Source organism: Artemia sp. Qi Xiang Cuo, chromosome 12, assembly GCF_049724085.1.
Source record: "Artemia sp. Qi Xiang Cuo chromosome 12, ASM4972408v1, whole genome shotgun sequence".
Classification (NCBI taxonomy): Eukaryota; Metazoa; Arthropoda; class Branchiopoda; order Anostraca; family Artemiidae; genus Artemia; species Artemia sp. Qi Xiang Cuo.
Genome location: NC_142805.1, coordinates 62,094,603 through 62,116,409, shown reverse-complemented (window position 1 = coordinate 62,116,409; position 21,807 = coordinate 62,094,603). Strand labels below are relative to the sequence as shown.

The 21,807-nt window shown below is 36.9% G+C and overlaps 1 protein-coding gene across 1 annotated transcript in view; it reads right to left on the bottom strand.

Moving 5' to 3' along the window:
- LOC148946382 (uncharacterized) overlaps positions 1-21,807 on the bottom strand; it is a 184,819-nt gene that overhangs the window by 68,099 nt on the left and 94,913 nt on the right. The window lies entirely within an intron of this gene.

Here is a 21,807-nt window from a genome sequence, read left to right as displayed (position 1 = left end):
GAGGACTTTAGGATGTCAGCTCCAAACTTCATCAGCATTTCATGCCTCCTTTACGAAATTGGACACAATTTGTTGGACATATTTAATTGCTAAAGAACTTGATATTGAATGAAATTAGGTACGGTATTCCGATGTTGTTTAGACCAGGGCACTTCGCATCGAAGGAGTTGTCGTAGAAACTTCGAAAACGGCTCATTCGATTACAAATTGAAAGAACTAGTGCCCTTTTTAATAGTCGAAAGTGATTGGAGGCCAACTAACCCACCTATCACGCCCACCATTTCCCCAAACACTCAATCAAAATTTTGAGACAGCTGTTTTGTTCAACATAGTTGAAAGATACGGAAATTATGTCTTTGAGGATGACAACCCCCCACAGCCCTCAGCCCTCGATTTTAAGGTTTACATAGAAAGGGTGATCGTATAAACTTCGGAGAAGGCTCATTGGATTGCTAATCAGATTGGAGGGTGGACACCCGCCCCCCACACGATCATATTTTCCCGAAATGCATCTGATAGAAATTTTGAGATGGCCATTTGTTGCCGTTGAAACTTCAAAAAGAGCTCATTCAATTGAAAAGGCTAAAAAGGGCTAGTGCCCTTTTTAATTATCAAAAGTGATTGGAGGGCAACTAATTCCCCTCCCAAGCCCCCATTTCCCCAAACACATCCATTTAAACTTTCGAGACAGCCATTTTGTTCAACGTAATTGAAAGGTCCGAAAATTATGTCTTTGAGGATGGGAACTCCCCACAGCTCTCAGATCAAGGTTATAAAATATGCCCTTGGGTTATATTAGGTATATATAGAAAGGGTGATCGTAAAAACTCTGGAATTGGGCTCATTTGATTGAAAATCAGATGTTCTAGTGCACTTTTCATCATTAAGAGTGATCAAAGGGTGGATACCTCCCCCCCCTCACACCTCGTATTTTCCCCTAAATGCATCAGATAGAAGTTTTGAGATGGCCATTTGTGGTCTTAGAAAATTTGAAAAGAGCTCATTCGATTGGAAAGTGAAAGGGCTAGTGCTCTTCTTTATAGTCGAAAGTGATTTTAGGGTTACTAACCCCCCTCCCACGCCCACCATTTCCTCAAAAGTATCCAATCAAAATTTTGAGATAGCCATTTTGTTTAACGTAATTGAAAGGTCCGGAAATCATGTCTTTGAGGTTGACAACAGCCCTCAGGGCTAGGGTTTTAAGTTATGCCCTGGGGGTATATAAGATATATATAGAATGGGTGATCGTCTAAACTTCGGAGGGGATTATTGTACTGATAATCAAAAATTCTAGCGCTCTTTCTAAGATTCAGATTGATTGGAGGGTGGAAACCACCTCACCCCTCGTATTTTCCCGAAATTCATCTGATAGAAATTTTGAGAGGTCCATTTGTTGTCGTAGAAACTTCGAAAAGAGGTCATTTGATTGGAAATTGAAAGGGCTAGTGTTCGTTTTAATAGTCAAAAGTGATTGGAGGGCAACTAACTCCCCTCCCACTCCCACCATTTCCCCAAATCCATCCAATCCCTCCAGAGCCCTCAAGGCAAGGGTTGTAAGATATGCCCTAGGGGCATATAAGGTATGCATAGAAAGGACGATCGTATAAACTTTGGAGGGGGCTCATTGGATCAGTAATCAGAAGTTTTAGCGCCCTTTTTAAGATTCAAAGTAATCAGAGGTTGGATACCTCCCCCCCCACACACCTCGTATTTTTCCGATGTGCATCTGATATAAATTTTGAGATGGCCATTTATTGTCGAAGAAACTTCAAAAACAGCTCATTTTATTGGAAATCTAAAGAGACAGTGCCCAATTTTAATATTCGAAACTGATTGGAGGGTAACTAACTCCTCTCCCACGCCCACTATTTCCCCAAACACATCCAATAAAATTTTTTAGGTAACACCCTTTTAATGGATAAAAATACTTACAAAGAAATAAAAATTGATCCCACGGACAAATACACACAGCAGTTAAGAAAAGAACTAGGAATTTTAAAAGATATTAGACTAATTACCCCTTAAATGTACAGAAAATTTTACCCCAAAGGTTGTTCAGGCCCAAAGTTTTATGGTCTGCCTAAAATCCATAAGAAAGATATTCCGTTACAGCCTATTGTAGCATGCTATAGTTCTCCAGCTAGGGGTATAGGAAGTTTTTTAGCCACCATTTTTAAGCCTCTTTTAAGCACACAGAAATCGTATATAAAAAACTCCATAGATCTTGTTGAGAAGTTAAAAAATCAAAGTACAACAGAAAATACTATTTTATCTAGTTTGAATGCAGTTTCTATGTACACTTCATGTGATGTCCATAAATGTGAGCAGGCCTTACAAAGAAAATTTGAGGAGAATTCAGCTTGGACGGATTACAAAACTTTGGAAATTGATACAATAATGACCCTTGTTCGTCTTTGCAAAAAGTTCTCCTCGTATTTGAAATTCCGAAACAAATTTTTCCTTCAAATAATGGGCTTATCCATGGGCACTGTCTTGTCTCCTTATTTGGCAAATTTTTACATGGATTTCATAGAACAGTCTGCTTTGAATAGTTTCCTCTTAAAACACTAGATTCGTTTCGTTGATGATATCCTCTCTGTTTAGGAACACGGACAAGATACTCTAATAAATCTTTTTGGCACATTTGAACTCTTTTGATTCGAATTTCCAATTCACAATGGAGCTGGAAGATTCAGTAAGCTGCCTTTTTTGGATGTTTTAATTATAAAAAATATTCCTAGCCTTGGATTTTCTATATATAGAAAGCCGACCCATAACGATCGGTATCTACATTTCTCGTCCCATCACCCTCCTTCTGTGAAGAGGGGTAATAATCTCTTGAGTCCACTGAGTTTTAAAAAATTTTCCCGTAGTCATATAAGTTCTGAATTAAATTATGTCAAGGATATTCTTTTCTACAATGGCTACCCAATCAACTTATTCAAAGTATTATAGATAGACTATTAAAAAAGATAAAAGAACAAAATAAGTAGGTCGTTCCCCTTGATCCAATTACCCCGACAACTGAGAAAAAAACTTTTATCGGTTTACCGTACAACCTAAAACTTAAAAATTAAAAAAAAAAACATAATCTCTCTGTTTCTTTCAAGACTAAACAAAAATTTGAACACTTTTTCAACTTAGTAAAGTATAAAACGTATCCTGTTCTGGGTAGTGGTGTCTACAGAATCCCGTGTTCTTGTGGGAAATTTTACATTGGTTGACCCATCAACAACTAGGTGAACGTTTGCATGAGCTCAAAACTTCAATAGATAAGTCCCTGAGATTAAAAAATAACAATGACAACTTTGATTCGGCATTGGCATCGTATATTTTCGTAAATCTGACCCATCTAGTTCTTTTTGGTGAGGCAACCTTAATATCAACTGTAAATGGCGTACCACAAACTTTTAAAGAGGTAATTGAGATAAAAAAAAAATATATGAACCAAAATTTAGCAATAAATAGAGATACTGGAGATATTTCATTAAGCCCAATTTACGACAGTTTAATTTTGAAGGACTCAATCAATATTTTTTACCCGGTATAACTTAAAAGAACCTATTTGCATATCTAATGAAAAACGAAAATGTAGACCAGCTGAAACTATTGCAAAGCAAAAGATTCTTGCCCAATCATCTTGGTAAATTCTTTTTCATTGTTTCCTGCCTAGTTTTTATTCAGTGTCTGTTCTGTCTTTGTAGGGTAAACTTCGAAAGGTTAGATTTTCGTTTTTTTTTTGTTTAGCACTGAGGACGACTTAGTGGAAGTCCTTGTAGAAATATTTGCTTATATTTTGTCTTCTTCATGGTTCGCCACTGGCTGATAAAATCCTCGTTTTTTCACCCTTTTTGATTTTATTTTTCATTTTGTTAGTTTCTTTCCTCTCTGAGTTTCATTTGTCATTTTATCAATGTAATTGAAAGGTCTGGAAATTATGTCTTTGAGGATGACGTCCCCCCCCCTTCCCACAGCCCTCAGGCCAAGAGTTGAAAGTTTTGCTCTGGGAGCATCTAAGGTATATATAGAAAGGACGATTGTATAAACTTTGGAGGGAGCTCTTTTGATTCGTAATCAGAAGTTCTTGTGCCCTTTTTAAGACTCGGAGTATTTGGAGGGTGGACATCCCCCCCCCTTCCACCAAACCTCATATTTTTGCGAAATGCATCTGATAGAAATTTTCAGTTGGCCATTTGTTGTCGTAGAAACTTCGAAAACAGCTCATTCGATTGGAAATTGAAAGGGTCAACGTCCTTTTTAATTTCAGAAAGTGATTGGAGGGCAACTAACCCCCTCCCTCGCCTAATATTTCCCAAAACACATCCAAAAAAAATTGAGATAGTCATTTTGTTCAACGAAATTGAAAGGTCCGGAAATTATGTCTTTGAGGATTACAACCCCCCGCCACAGCTCTCAGGAAAAGGTAAGTTATCCCCTGTGGGCATATAAGGTATATATAGAAAGGTTGATATATAAATTTCGGAGGAGGATCGTTTTTTTAAGTTTTTCATTTATTTCATTTTTTTTCAGTAAACTCAAAACGAGCATAAATCAAGCTTAGTAGGACTGACAACCCCCATGCCTTCTCAAGACCAGAACATAATTTGTGCTTTACTAAAAACGAAATATATTTAAAATTGTTCTCACCTTGTTTTTATTTCTTTTAAATGTTTTTACTAGATATATGAAGGGGAAGTTCGCTTTCTTGTACTCCAATTACAGCGCGAGTGTTTACTACTACTAACAACTCACCGCAGCACCAAGCCGCCTGAAGCCAACACTACTACGCAAGCTCCTCCTCCATCTCAATCTATTCAAAGCCTCTTTTTTTTACAACCGCCCACGAAGTTCCCATTTCCTTTAAATCTTTCTTTATGACGTCCTCCCACTCCACACGAGGACGACCTGCTTTCCGCTTAGCTGTAGACGGTTGGCCGAAAAGAACAATCTGTCATGCTTCACTCTCTTGATAACGTGACCTAGCCACCTCAACCTTTCTTTCATTATAGCCCTACAGACCGGTATTGAACCACATTTTTCGTATAACCTATTGTTTGAAATGCGGTCAGTCAGCCGGGTACCCAGAACAATCCTTAAGAAATTTCTCTTGAAAACATCTAGTAAATCTTCATCCGCTTTTCTGAGTGCCCATGCTTCAGAGCCTTATTTGACCACTGTCATCACTGTAGCTTCTAAAATTCTAATCTTGGTTTGCAGACTTATCTTCCTGTTCTTCCGAACTTTTTTTAATTGCTATTCTACTTTTAACATCTTCACTGCTCCCACCATCTCTACTAATAATACTACAAAGGTAAGTGAAGCTGCCCACCTCATCAATCTTTTCATTACCAAACGTCACCTTTTCATCTTCGCTTATTCCTAGCCTTAGTGACTTTTTTCTTCCTAGCCTTAATTTTCAAACCTATTCTATCACCCTGGACTCCCAAAACCTATTAAACATATAGCTTTTTCATTAATATTCTTAGCTGCAGTTCTAGCTTTCTTCCGTAAGACAGCTTCAGCAACTTCACAAATTATTTTTCTAAAATTATTCCAACCATCTTCCACATTATCAAATTTTAATTCTCAAGTTTAATATTCAACTGTTTCTGGAAAGTTTCTTTCAAATTCTCATCCTGGAGTCTACCAACATCATAACTTCGCGGGAGGTAGTTACCCTTCCGATATTTCAGCTTTAAATTAACCCTTGTCACTACTAGATGGTGACCTTTACTTTCAACATCAATAACAGCACTCCTATATACCCTCGTATCTTGTATTGATCCTGCCAGTCTACGGTTTACTATAACATAATCAATAAGATTTCATGTCTTACCATCACGTGAATACCATGTTAGCTTATGAGCCATTTTGTGACCAAACACCGTACACAAAGCCTCCAGTATTGGAGGTCTCAGGGACTTCTTGCTGTCCGGTTCAAAGCCGGCTTAAGCACTACGGTGTGGACTTGAGAAGATCTATGATCCCCGTCCTGCACTGGTATCCGGGATCATTGCTTTTCCTGAGGCGAAAATAAATTCAATGATGTAAAGAACATGAAAATTGGAATTTGGCATGTTACGACGGTAAAAAAATTACCATCGTATCGACATTTTGACTAACGAATTCAGACGATTCGAACTGGACTTATTAGGAGTTTCAGAAACTCATATCCCAGGGGTAGAAAGCATGAAATTAGGTGATATAGAATTTGTTTACTCAGGCAGGAAGGATGGGGTACATAGACAGGGAGTAGGGCTCATGATGAATAAGGAAGCTGCTAAGTTCCTAATGCCGTGCTTCTATTTCTAAAGCTGTTAAAAGTAGAATAGCGTCGAGCTTCGGGGCAGTAATTTTTCTTCGGATCTTCTTTCTCGGAAATCACTGGCTCGGGTATATAATACAGTCACTTTGCCTCAGATTTTAGTTTTTTCATCGCTTCTCCCGTTTTTTAGAATTAGTAATATTGCGCATGTAAAAACCACATTTTTTAATTTTGCTAACTTCCTTTGCTGCTTTTCTAAATCTGAATCAAATACTTTTTTAATGAATACATATAAAATAAAAAACCCTGTTGATGTTTTGGAGAAAAAGCAAAAGAATTTTTATTCAAATTACCTGTTTTTTCTCATAATTTATATAAAGCTGCGCACGAAGCTTAATTTATTTTATTTGATTTAATTTTTGAATGAAGTGTTAATTTGTTAAGTGTTAATTTTTATTATCTATTGAATGAAGTGTTAATTTGTGTGGTAATTTTGATTGGAGGCCTTTGCGTATTTGTTGTTATATAGTTTAAAACCTGTTGATTAGCGGTTATTATTTTTATTTATTTTTTTTTACTCTTCGTATTCGGAGGAAATAAAAAGTTTGAATTGAATTGAAGTCTTGTTTAGGCTGGGAAAGTATTAATAATAGAATACGAATTGCTCATTTTATGACTAAAATGTTCAGGGTATCAGTTATAGTTGTATATGCCCCTGTACAACCGACTGACAGAGATACTAGTGACTCAGATGAATTTTACTTGCAGTTACAGGAGCAAATAGACAGGGTCCCAGGTAGAAAGATGATGTGTTTACTAGGGGATTTTGACGCCCAGGTCAGTAGAAATAGGGATAGATGGTATCCTAGCCTAGGTAAATTTGGTGATGTATCCTAGGTACTGGATACAGAATTTTGCAATTTTGTAGGTATAACAATCTAGTTATAACCAATACGGTGTTTGGTCATAAAATGGCTCATAAGTTAACATGGTATTCACGTGATGGTAAAACAGCAAACCTTATTAATTATGTTATAGTAAACCGAAGACTGGAGGGATCAATACAAGATACTAGGGTATACAGGAGTGCTGTTATTGATGTTAAAAGTAAAGGTTACCATCTAGTAGGGTCAAGGGTTAATTTAAAGCTGAAATATCGGAAGGATAACTACCTCCCGGAAAGTTATGATGGTGGTAGACTCAAGGATGAGAATTTGAGGATAACTTTCCGGGAACAGTTGAATACTAAACTTGAGAGTTTAAAATTTATAATGTGGAAGATGGTCGGAATAACTTTACAAAAATAATTTGTGAAGTTGCTGAAGGTGTCGTAGGGAAGTAAGCTAGAACTGCAGCTAAGAATATTAGTGAAAAAGCTTTATGTTTAATAGAAAGGACAAAGGGCTTGTACAAAAACTATCTGAGTGAGAGATCATATGAAAACGAAAAGAATATAAGGAGAGTGGAGGAAGCATTAAAATATAAACTAAGGAGGTGTGAAGTGGAGGCCATAGATAAAATTGCCGAGGATCTGGAAGATGCAGCTAGACGGCATAATAGTAAAATTTTGTACTGGCATGTTAAAAAATTAGAGGGAGTAGTCAATCCGTGCTTGGCCCAGTTAAAGACAGGAATGGGGCCACAATTAGCAATAAGGAAAGAACTAAATAGAGATTGGCAGGACATTTTGATAATTTGCTTAATTGATATAGGGTTGCAGGAAAGGATGTATAGGAAAATTGAAAATTTTTTGATGCCTTTGATTGGAAGGATGATTTGTTTTGCGAGGAAAAATTAGCGACAGTACTAAAAGGAGTTAAAAATAATAAGGCTCCAGGTGCTGATAGTAACGTAAATGAGTTTCTTAAACATGGTGGCTTTGAGGTTAGAAATAAGTCACTGAAGATTATGAATATGATTTTTGAAAAAGGATAAGCACCTAACGATTTTAGGAAAACCTTAATTAAGCCACTTTATAAGAAAGGGGATAAAAGTGAGTGTGGTAATTCTCGAGGCATTAGTCTGGTCTCTGTAGGTAGTAAATTGCTTAGTAGTATGATACTTTTTAGACTGAGAGATGCCGTAGACAAAGTTTTAAGAGAAGAACAGTGCGGCTTTAGAATAGGTAGAGGATGTGTCGACCAAATTTTCACTCTTAGGCTAATAATTGAGAGGTGCCTGAGTTGTCAAACGCCTTTGGTTCTCAGTTTATAGATTATGAGCAAGCGCTCGATTCTGTTGATAGAAGAGCTTAAGTAAAGGTTTTATCCTTGTATGGTATACCAGACAAATACAGTAAAGTGATTATTGCTATGTATGAGAATAACACTGATGTGGTTAAGGTAGAAAATGAGGTTAGCAGCTGGTTTAATATTAAATCAGGAGTTAAGCTGGATTGTGTTCTATCCCCCTTTATATGGATTTTTTTGATGGATTTGTCTTAAGGAGCAGGCAATGGGAGACCACGGAATCCAATGGGTAGGAAAAAGTCTCCTGGACTTAGATTATGCCGGTGATTTAAGCATCCTAGATGAAAGTGTGAGCAAAATGAATGAAGTTTTAGAGGTTTTGTGAGTTCAGGGTGCCAGAATAGGTTTGAAAATTAATGTTAAGAAGACTATGTCACTAAGGCTAGGAATAAGTGAAGATGAAAAGGTGACGTTGTGTAATGAAAAGATTGATCAGGTGGGCAGCTTCACTTACCTTGGTAGTATTATGAGTAAAGACGGTGGGAGCAGTGAAGATGTTAAAAGTAGAATAGCCAAGGCTCAGGGTGTTTTTTCACAGTTAAAAATAGTTTGGAAGAATAGGAAGATAAGTCTGCAAACCAAGATTATAATATTAGAAGCTACAGTGATAACAGTGGTCAAATATGGCTCTGAAGCATGGGCGCTCAGAAAAGTGGATGGAGATTTGCTTGATGTTTTCCAGAGAAATTGCTAAAGGATTGTTCTGGGTACCCGGCTGACTGACCGTATTTTGAACAAGAGGCTATGCGAAAAATATGGTTCAATACCGCTCTATAATGAAAGAAAGGTGTAGGTGGCTAGGGCACGCTGTGCGGATGAAGAATGACAGATCGCCGAAGATTGTTCTTTTTGGCCAACCGTCTAGGGCTCAACGAAAAGCCGGTCGTCCTCGTCTGGGGTGGGAGAACGTCGTAAAGAAAGATTTAAAGGAAATGGGAACTTCGTGGGTGGGTGTAAAAAGGGATGCTTTGAATATATTGGGATGGAGGAGGAGCGTCCGTAGTTGTGTTGGCCTCAGGCGACTTGGTGCTGCGGTGAGTTGTTAGTAGTAGTAGATTGTTATACCTTCAAAATGGAAAAAGTCTGTATCCATTACTGTTTTCTTTTCCTACACCAAGTTTACCTAGGATAGGGTACTATCTATCCCTATTTCTACCGACCTCGGCTTTAAAATCTCCTAGAAAAAACATCCTATTTTTTCATGGGACCCTGTCTATTTACTCCTGTAACTTTAAGTAAAATTCATCTGAGTCACTAGTATCTCCGTCTGTCGGTTCTACAGGGGCTTTCCTGCCTGAGTAAACTTCCTGCCTGAGTAAACAAGTTCTATATCACCTAATTTTATGCTTCCTACACCTAGGATATGAGTTTCTGTAACTCTTAATAAGTCCAGTTCGAATCGTCTGAATTCGTCCGTCAAAATATCGATACGATGGTCATTTTTTAACGTCGTAACATTCCAAGTTCCAATTTTCATGTTCTTTAAATCATTGATATTTTTTTTACCTCAGGAAAAGCAATGATCCCGGATACCAGTGCAGGACGGGGATCACACATCTTCTCAAGTCTACACCGAAGTGCTTAAGCCGGCTTAGAACCGGACAGCAAGAAGTTCATGGAACCTCAATGAATGGAGGCTTTGTGCAATCCTGGGCCCTTCTTGGTCACAACTTGGCGATACTCTTCTATCAACAAGAGTCGAAATCCTGCACAGACAATCTCAAGTCTATTACCTCATTATACATTCATGCCTATAAATATTATGTTACTATGGGGAGGTAGACCATAATAGACAAATTAGCTAGGAAGAGGTTTTTCAGCCCGAAGACGCCCGTCAAAACATACCAAGCCCAGAAGAATTGTCCATTAGTAAGAATCCCGTTTACTTGGCTATAATTTCCTCGAGGGGTGCCACTCCTCAAGTGGGAATTAAATTGACCGCAAGGTCCCAGTTTTGCAGGGGCCCCGAAAGGGTCGAGGCAGCCCTTTTCAGAGGCCGTTGTCCATCGATCTGGATCTTACGCCCTGCCGCAGGTGTCCACTTAAAGGTGATCCTCCTGCGATGGTGTTCTGCAACACCATGAAATTTAACAAATTACTGGGAGAAGGTTTTTTACTCATGGGACTTGTGGACAAATCTGTGGACCCTGTTGAGTGTACATTTTAGGGGCCTTCTTCCTCTTCCTTTTGTATTTATGACCTCGGGTGAGGATTCCCCAGTTTCTATTATGGACCCTCAGGGACAAGGTCCCCCCCTTAGTCCGTGCCTCCTATGGAGGTACCCTACATATCTGTAGGGCGTTCCCCTATCGTCACCTAGGGACACGCTGAGTGGCCTGGGGGTGGCCAGGAACATAAGTTAAGACAATAAAGCCAAAACTACTTTAGCTACTTTTGGCCATCTTGGAAAGGGGTCAGGCTCGGAAAACGAAACCCTCTGGGATTGGCCCACAGGCTAAATTATGTCCGGGGAAGGCATCCCGAAGCACCCAACTCCATTCTCCCTCTCTCTAGAGGGGCCTGACCTTTGATGACCTTTAAAGAATCTGTTTGTTAAAAAATAAAACCTTGAAAAATCGATCTTCTCCTTAAATGAAGTACAACAAAATTGTTTTCAGCTGCACCACTTTTCTCAATCTCAATTTATAAGGTTTTAAAGATATACAAATGCATTTTCTAGATTAAAAAAAAATCGTTGATGTGGCTTGAAATTCTACTCAAATAACAGGAATTGCATTTTCAGAACTAAAACCAGAGAAAAAGAAACTGATAACAGAAAATTAAGGTAAAATGCTGTTTTGTCAAAATTTCAATAGTTATAGACCTGTCATGTAGGCGAATTTCAGGACCCTCTGGAGGGAGAAAGAGTGGAAATATGCACCCCAAAACACCCTCCCGGGACACACTCCCGCCCGAAGACCCATGCCCGAAAGCTTCACCCCCCTCCAGCCAAACCCCTCTCCAAGATAGCCAAAAGTAGCAAAGAAGAATTTTACCCAAAAATGATTATTAAATTTGGAAAGAGCACAAAAAAAGCACCGATTGGTACGCTCACTCCATCTGTAAGTCAATAATATGAAGTGCAAGAAGGAGCTTGTCTAGAATTTTAACAGAGGTAATTTTTGTCTAGAAATTCAAATTTTTAAAAACCAGATTTTTCACAAGATTGTAGCCAATCCCAGCTGGTGTAGTCCTAATGATCAGTAAATCACAACTGTTGGTAAATTTTTGGCAGTTCATATTTTTGACACGCAAATAAAGTGAACATACGACTCGATGCCCCTCTTCCTGCTCCCTCCAAATATAGCAATCATTTCTGTCGGAAACGAATTCCACCCCCACCCCCATATACACCAATTCAGGGTACATACCCGCACACTCGGGGGGTGGGGGCAAAGTTTATTTCCGATACAAATGAGAGGTAAGTTTAAAATCCCCCCTCCCCCCCCCCCAATGTGCAAATATACACCCCTAATTGGTACGTATAGGGGTGGAAGCGAAACTCACCTCCGAGAAAAATGTCTAATGTATTCATAAAGAGCATAAAAAAGGGCGCCAAGTAGTATGTTCACTTCATTCGTCTGCCAATAGGCAAAACTTTTGCAGTTCATACTACTGACTCACAAACAAAACAAACACACCACTCGATGCCCTTTTAGCGATGAAAAATATAATTGACTGGCCGTTAATTATAGTAATGAAGATTGACCGCGTCGATGTAATATTATGCTCTAAAGCTGTGAACTTACACCTTATAAGTTCTTCGATAGCGCCACTTATAGCGCTAAAGATTTTGCCGTCGAGGCCTGCGCCAGTGCAATGGGGAGTAATGTTGACGGGTGAACGCGCCACCCGCTGAAAGCAAGAAAACAAAATATGTAGCAATATAAATGTAACCTATTTTCCTTGAATTATCTGGAAATCAGTTACCCCTACTGTTATGTAGGAATCGGATCCCTGGGAGCGCTACCGTTGGAGGCATACGAACTAATTATTTGCCGTGCGAATAGATACAGACATATAATATAAAAGAGACAAAAATAGAAAAGCAATAGTTTTTATTGAGACTTACATTTAAGTGTACAAAAGTGCTTCACTTCAAATGACGACAACAAAGGCAAAGACTAAATTCGCTCTAAAAAATAATATTGATGGCAATAGAGACAAACTATTATTAAAACGAAAAACAGTTTTTTTCACTATATCACAAAAATATAACTTCTGCGCTTTACCAGCTTTTTCACGATTGGCCCAAGTCCTGTGGAGGGGACCGCTACCTAGTACTTATGTTCGCAAACTCACTTCATTATTGTCACTGATCGTCCAATGATTTGTTTTAAATATATCTGATGATTAACCGTTATAACTTAAGCTTCCTGAGAAACATTGTATATAGCATTTTTTTTATTACCAAATATCTTAGCGAAATTCAAACCGAATAGTGTCGTTGTTTGACTGAGGCTAAGATGCAATATTTCTTTTCGCTGATTAAGAAATTTTCTTTTTTTTGAAGCTAGATTTAAACTTAATTAGAGGAAGTCGGTATTATCCTTAGGAAGAAAAAGATTTATATTTTTTTGTATTTTAAATATATCAGATTTTACTCACGGTACATATTACCCTTCCCATTATTTAATGACATCCCGTCATTAGGACTTGCTTGCTCTTGGGTTTTTGAAATATTCGCTATTTATTTACTATTTATTCAATATAATTTTGATTGACATCGTATTATTTTATATTTTTATTTTAGCTTAATCAGGAGTGCTAAAAAATTTTCTCTATTACTTTTCTTATTTTATTATGCATCCCTATCTAAAGTTCATCTACTGGACTGAGATTATCTATAGTTCTAGTCTAGCTACTATACTAAAGATTTTTTCTTCTTTTTTCTTCATCTAACACTGATGACTTTTACATTTCCAAAAGGGTTGGGGCTATTCTACCTTTACATAAGATTTTTTGAGAATTCACGTTTTACAAGTTTTTTTTTATTTTGCTGACTATAGGGCACACTGCTTCCTATCTACGCTACATTAAATGAATAGTACGGCAACGCTAAATATAACTATCTGAACATCGAACACTACATATAAGAACGATTTAAAACACACAATATTATGTTTACCACGTTCACTGGTGAACATTTGAACACTTTCCCTGGGAATGTTTGCTATGTAGCATTACTGATAGGATATTGGAATTTTTAAGTTATCGAAGTTATTAAAATGTAAAATATGTAAATTCACACCTATTTCATTACCATTCATGTCTTTTTAGCGTACTCAATCTTTCTAGTGTAAATTCTGGTTCTTCACTCCTTTCGTCTTGGCAAAATTTTTAAAACACTTACGATATAGTTCTTCACCGAACAGTTCGAGCATGGTTATGTTCATCTTGCTTCTACAATTGTCAAACTGGAAATGATACTCCCAGATACAGGTGTGTGGAATTTTGATATCAGAGTTCATTCTCACTCGCTGTTTTTGGATAGTTCATAGGGTGCCTTATCATTCAGGGGTTGAACTCTTGGACTGTGTTCGTTTTCTTCTCAGCATGTCATTCTTGGTATATTTTAAAGCACATACTGAATGTAATTCTCGTATAAAATTGTTCATTCGTGCACTTCGAGATTATAGTTCTCTGATGAAATTGTTCGTGCCTGGCTTGCGTCTATTAACTTTTGCGGTGATTCCTTCGTTAATCACAGGGGAATTGGTGTTTGGATTTGGAATGGGTCGACATCAAACTTTAGTGACTCCTTCAACATATTGTCTTTAACTTGTGGGAGGGGTATATTGTCACTGACATGGTAGTCACTGGGGTTAATTTTGGTTTCTGTAATTCAATGGTTGGTGTCCAGGTCCATTTTTCAGAAATTATCTCTTAACATTTATTGGATAACAGAGATATTAACTTTTCGCATTTGATAGAGGTGATAGGATGGATTCCGAGAAATAATCGAAAGGGATTCGACGCGTGAATCTGCGATACATAAATGATTTTTGGGGTCATCAAATGTCATTTCTATACAGTCGTATGGTACATGGGTCCATAGTGATTATCACGTTTGATATTTATGTACTTATATCTTGTACTGGTCGATGGGGCTCTCAGGATTTATGTGAATATATAGTTCGATAATGCACTGGATACTGAAATTCAAATATAGTGTTAGCTTATACGCAATATGATTCGTGGTTGGGGAAACAGCTATCAAAGGTAACTATAATTTTCGTAAATAATCTGGGATGAAAATTGCCTAGAGTCAATGGGGAGTACTCTTCGTTGGTTGAGGTATGATGAAAATAGATGCTACTAGGTTTTATCTGCACTGGACTACGCATTGTAATGATTGAATTGCAATATGTCGATCCACTTCCTTTAATAAAAATAACGAGGCAGAATCACACGTTCTTTAAAACAAATAGTCATAACACATGATAAGCAATATGATTGGTTACAATAAATGGTTAACGTTATTCTACTAGGTAATATCAAGCATATGCCAATGTTAATATGCATATACTGTTTTTTAACAAACTGGCATTGCTATTTCTCTTATGAGAGATTACTTCTCTTAACTTTAAGTAATGTCCCTTATTATTTTCCTCGGTATACTTTATTGCACACAGTTTAACTTAATCTTTCTCAGCACTCATTCAATTCTATATTAGATTTAAAATAACCATTTAAATATAAGTTACGCTACATTATTAAGTTTGAGGTCTAATTTTACAACATATTTCATGCCTGCATTGTTCACGCACGTCCGTGCTGTTTAAGAACCGCATGTTTCACCGTCATAGCCACACGGTTTTACGTAAACGACACTTACAATGAGGGAACAAGACATAGCAAGGACGAGTGGAGACCTCTATACCCACTCGTTTTCTAATGTCTTCCCTTTTCTTGGCTTAGACGTTCTCATGGGGTTCCGGGTTTAACTTCTGCATTTCAGCCGTTTCCCCGTGTTCTTCCTTTGGGTTTCACCATCTTAGTCTCAGGATTTTTCCATAATTAAAAGTCAGTAAGATTTTCATGGTTAGCGATATCGCGAACACGAAAAATACGGTCAGTAGTATGTTCCACCAGAAATTAGTTGAGAACAATCCGTATCTATTATCCACATGTGTTTATTTTTGGTCATCATTTTTAAATAGGGGAATCTGGGAGTCTAATGCTTCTCTTATTTTTGTAAGCCTTAATGTCCCTTTATTTTTTCTATTTTGGACCATAGCAAGGTTTTCATTTCCTCACTTTCTATATTAGGAACAGTGTACGACAGGTTAATTGGCTTGAAATTGATTATTTTGGGACTTATTATGTTTGCGCTCGTGGTAATTAAAATAACTTCGCTAACGCTTTACTTGTGGCGTAAGCGCCTTGACTTTTTAATGCTTTTGAAAAGGTAAATCCAGAAAAGTGATCTATAACTGAAAGAATACAAGTATGGCCTCTGTTGGAAACAGGCAAGCCTCTACTGGTTCCATATAAATCAAATGAGACAATATCGAAGGGGAATCTCGCTACCGGGACTCTTCCCATTGGAGGATTAGGATAAGCTTGGGTGTTTTTTCTTAAGTTACACGCTTCTCATGTACTTACAAATTCTTTAAGTTTTGTTATTCCCGACGGCACGTAAAAATATTGTTTTAATTTATGGAAAGTTTTCGTTACTCCTAAGTGTCCACCTATATCTGAATGAAATATTTTTGTAAGCCTTAATGTCCCTTTATTTTTTCTATTTTGGACCATAGCAAGGTTTTCAATTCCTCACTTTCTATATTGGGAACAGTGTACGACAGGTTAATTGGCTTGAAATTGATTATTTTGGGACTTATTATCTTTGTACTCGTGGTAATTAACGGCGCTCGAACAGTTGACTCCTTAGTTACAAGTCGACACCCTTGTTTTATGGTTATCGTACCCACATTTTGTAACAGTAATTCTGTCTTGTAACTTGGGTCTATTCTTTTTGTATTATTATAACAAGACAAAGTTCCAACAGTTTCTCTTGGGACAGAAAATAACACAAAGATCATTTCTAAGGTGTATGAATATTTCTCGCTTAGTACTCCCTATCGCGGCTTCTTTCAGTTGGACTGGATACATCATACTGGAATTGTACGGGTGGACTTTTTATATTAAAGGAAATTATTCGAATTAATTATATGCACTGTGACTTTTTAATTAGAATTTGTTTTCGGGAACTAATATATGTTGAACAGACGGTATCAGACGGTTGTGATTCATGCGAAGCCTTGATGTATGTTGAACAAAATTTTTCTACAGCATTTTTATAGTTTTATAACTTTTACATTTGAACTAAGAGTGTTTAAATTATTATTCCTTTATGACGTCTATCCCTTAAAATCACTTACTACTATATTGATTGAGTTCAGTTACGTCTTTCAGGTTTTTTAGACGTTCTACCCGATTGTTTCGTTACCTTTTTATGTGCTTCTTGCGGTTTTTCCTTTTCGGTTCTGCTAGCGAAATAAGATCAAACTTTTATATTGTTTTTTCAAAAGTTCTTGCCCTTTTAATTTTGTTTCTTTTGCGTGTACGGCCGCTGAAGTTGGTTTTGATTTCCCTATATCTTTTGCTACTATATAATCTGAGTCGCCGTCTGACTCTTTGGAACTGGCTCCCGACGATTCTTTATAATCAATTTTAGAAGTTGCACCTTGTTTTTTTAAGGTATCATCTCCCTTTTCTTCATAATTTCCAACTCCTCTTGAGGTAGAAGGTTTATTCTCTAAGTCCTCCTCGCTTTGAGTTTTCAACTCGGGAGATTTGAAGGATTCTTGAGTGCTTTGAGAGGAATCCAAAGTTTTTGCGGGGTTCCTCCACTGTTTAAATGCCATGTCTTCAGGGGGATGGGGCATTTTTTGCACTAGTGTTTAACTCCATGAAGTCCATTGTTTAGGCTTGACCTTGGACACAGTTATATCATGATATTGTCCTTGCCGGTCATCCTCTGGAGTTTTATTCCTGGGCGATTTGCTTTGACTCGTTTTTATTGGGAAATGTATTAAATCCATAGCTTCTCGCAGATTTGTTTTAGTTGAATCTTTGGGAGGAGTTTTCTTTACAGTATTACCCGGAGTTTCTACAGCTCTGTTCAATTCTTCATGTAATGACAGGGGCCTCTCTATTGGTGTTGCAGGGGAAACCATATTCGTCTGGAAATCCTTTGGGGGGACAAGGGGTCGAAATTCTATCAGGGAAAATTGGGTTTTTGGAGATATCGTATAATCTGAGTCTCCCGCACTCTCCGATGATGAACTTTTTGGGCTTTTTGGCGTTATTATTCTTACTGGTATTAGGTAATTTCTTTTAGGAATAATTAGATTTTTCATAGCTAAAAATTATTCAAAGTTTTCCTCGTCACTTTCGTTCTCGAAATAGTCTTGCTTGAAATTAAAGGATTTTAACTCTGCCAATCTCGATTTAGGGGGCTCATTTTCTGCATCTGATGAATCATTAGACGAGAGACGCGACACCCTTCTTTCTGGAAATTTTGTTCTTTTTATTCGGCTAACATGTGCCTTGTAAGTTCTTCCACTATCGGGGTTCACCATTTTAAAAGTAAAATCGTTATCATACTTTTTGACTATTCTGTACGGTCCAGAATATTTGTTGGAAAGTTTCTTGCCTTCCAAATTTTGCCTTATTCTTTAGGTAGACGCAATCTCCTATCTTGAAATCTATGCTCCCCTTGACTTTGGGTTGGTTTCTTAGTTCTTGGTTTATTTTACGTTTTTCCAACTCTTGCCTAACTATCTTATAAGTTTTCATCATCCTATTTATGAATTCTTGTTTGCAATCCTCCCAGCTATTGCAATATTGCCAGGAGTCAATAATCTCGTCATACGGGATTCTAAAATCGCGACCAAAAAGTAAATAAAAAGGGTTGTTTTTGGTAATTTCCAAGTAGTCAGTTTTGATTATGCTGATTAAATAACGTACATATCGATGCAAGTTGTTTCTGCTGTCTTTTGTAAAAATACTTTATACATTCGAATATACTCTGTGCTTATTCGCAATTTTACCATTAGCTTGTGAGCGGTATGGTCAATTCACCAGTTTCTATTTGTTATGAAATCACATCTAGCTTTTTGTTACTTTTGAAACAAAATTGCTTCCTTTGTCGCTAAAACTTAATTTGGGATACCAATTTTAAAAAAAAACTTCGCTGTCACCTTACTTGTGGCGTAAGCGCCTTGAACTTTTAATGCTTTTGCAAAAGTAAATCCAGAAAAGTGATCTATAACTGAAATGATACAAGTATGGACCCTGTTAAAAACTAGTAAGCTACCACTTGTTCCACACAAATCATATAAAACAATATGAAAGAGGAATATTGTAACAGGGACTTTCCCCTTTGGGAGTTGAGAATAGGCCTGGGTTTTTTTATAAGTTACATGCGTTGCATGTGCCTACAAATTCATTAAGTTTTGTTATTCCGGACGGCACGTAAAAATATTGTTTTAATTTATGGAAAGTTTTCGTTACTCCGAAGTGTCCATCTATATCTGAATGAAAATATTCAAATGCAGGTGTTATTACGTTTTGGGGTAATATAGGTATTATTGATGTTTGGTTTCTATTTGCCTCAGCGGTCACGATTCTACATAGTATTTCTTCATCAAGATCATAGTAAAAATTATCTATCTCTTTTCTAAGAGTTTTGAATTTATCTGGTAACGCATCATCATTCACAAAATAATTAATTAGTGCTAAACATATTTCGTCCTTTTTTTATTTCTTTTTATATTTTCTAAAGACAAGGGACAATATTTATCTTTATTTTCTTTTACTGTGTCTTTGTTTTTCTTACATTTATGTTCGCTCTTAGTATTGATAGCGTTAACTTCATTTTCCTCAGTTTCCGATAGCATATTTTCTGGGTATCTACTCAAAAAGTCACAAGCTGCATTTTGTTTACCTTTTAAATGTTCAAATTCATAATCTAGGTTTTGGATTTTCATGATCCATCGAGCTACAATTCCGGTGGGTTTTTTAAATGTGCGCAGGTACTGCAAACTTTTATGGTCTGATCTTATCATAAATTTTTTACCGATTAAATAGTGTCTAAATTTTTCCAAGGTGTGGATTATAAATAATAATTCTATGTTTGTGGCGGAATAACTACTTTCGCCTTTTGAAAAGGGTCTACTCGAACAGCATATAACTTTTTCAATTTTGTTTTGTTTAGGCGTTCCCTCTAGAGGATTAGGGTTTTCTACCGGGATTATTTGAGAAAGAATAGTGCCAATGCCCTTTGAACTAGCATCGGTTGTTCAAACCGATGCAAAACTAGCATCGACCACAAATTTTCCGTTATTGAAATCAGGCAGCGATCATATTGGTTCAGAAGTGAGTGCTTTTTTGAGACCGTCTAGGGAAATTTGAGTTTCCTGGGACCAGGTAACATTTTGGGAGTTCCCTTTAGTTAATTCCGTGAGGTGTTTCGCAATTTGGGCGTAATTGCGCACGAATTTTCGAAAGTAGCCAGTAAGACCTAAAATTCCTCTTAATTCTTTCATAGTTCTTGGGGGTTTGAGGTTTTCAACACATTTTTTTGTCAGTGTCTGGAGATATATCTCCTTGCGTCACCACTACTCCTAAAAATTTAATTTTAGGTTGAAATAAATTTACTTTTTCAGGCCGGCATTTTACGTTGCCCAGTCTGAATTTCTCGAGCACCTTAGCTAATGTTGTTAAGTGTTGTTCAGTATTTTTTCTCACGCTTATGACACCGTCAACAAAGTGAATGATAATCTTCAATCCTCTTAATAGGTGTTACAAGGGTCTACATAGAGCGCTTGAACTTGTCTTAAGTCCAAAAGGTACTCTTAAGTATTCATATGAACCACATTCAGCCGTAGAAAACGCAGTTTTATAGACATCTTTTTCTGCTATTTTCACTTGATGTTAGCCTTGAGTGAGGTCCGAAGAAGTAAAAATTTAGTTTTTGTTTGAAATAGAGTCAAGAATTTCATCTATTCTTGGTAAAGGAAATCTATCACTAACTACTTGTTTGTTAAGGGCTCTATAATCTACTACAAGTCTAAGCTCACCATTCTTTTTTGGTACCAAGACCACTACTGCAGAATACGGACTTCTACTGGGGCGTATAATTTCATTTTTTCTAATTCATGAATTTTATTTTTTAACCATTCTGTGGCTTATACGGCACACGATATGGCTGTTTTGCTACAGGATTACCAGTCGTTAAAATTGAGTGTTCATAAAACGGTATCAGTCCGATATCATCTTCAGATGCGGAAAATACATCTTTAAAATTACATAGTAATTCACATAATTTTTCTTAAGATCTAAGTCCGTAATATGATCCATATTAAATTTGTTTAAGAATTGCGATTTATTTAGAGGGTATTTGTTAATTGAGGTTTTAATGCCGTTAACTAGGTTTCTTTTAGAATTTTCCCATCTATTTAAATCATTTTCTGAGATAACTTGGATTTGCACTAAACACGTCCCCTTTTTTATTGTAATTGTATCATTTTCGTGGTTATTAGTTACTCAAATAAAACCTTCTCCTTTGCCGTAAGATATAATCTGTTCTTCGCATAGCAGATTTTCAGGAGTTTCATTTGACGGGATCGCAAACCATATTTCAGATTTGCTATCTACTGGTTCAATCATCTGTGATATTTGAATTCTTTTCATCGTTTTGGGAGGGATCTTTGTTTTCCGTATCGTGAATCCGTAATATTTCTCTTTATTGTCTATTAGATTCATACTGGCGCTATACTGCGTCATTGTGGCATCTTGCGGCGTCACATTGGGTTTTACTATGTTTTTCCACAATTCCGCTATTTTCTTGATTTCAATTGACCTATACTGTCGCATATCTCCTATTTTTATTTTTGCAGATTTAATACACTTATTGTTTAAATTTACTTCATTTCTGCAATGTTTCTCAGAATAATTGAACGAATTTCTGATTATGCCATGTCCTCCTTGCGAGACATGAGGTTCAAAAGATTGCGACATTATACCGCCAGAAATTTTATTTACTCTTAACCTCTGTTACAGTTTCTTAAGGTAGAAATTCCTTCCCCTACCTTAGCCAGGTAGACAAGCCTTTCGTTTGCCACGTCTAATAGTACTCTAAAAATTAGACCTTAAAAATTAGACCTTAGACCTTAAAAAATTTACACCGATAATGGCTTCATATGGAAAGTTATCGCATATTATTAAATTTGTCGGAAAGATTGTATTATCTCTTTTTACTTTTAGGCGAATTGAACCTTTTGC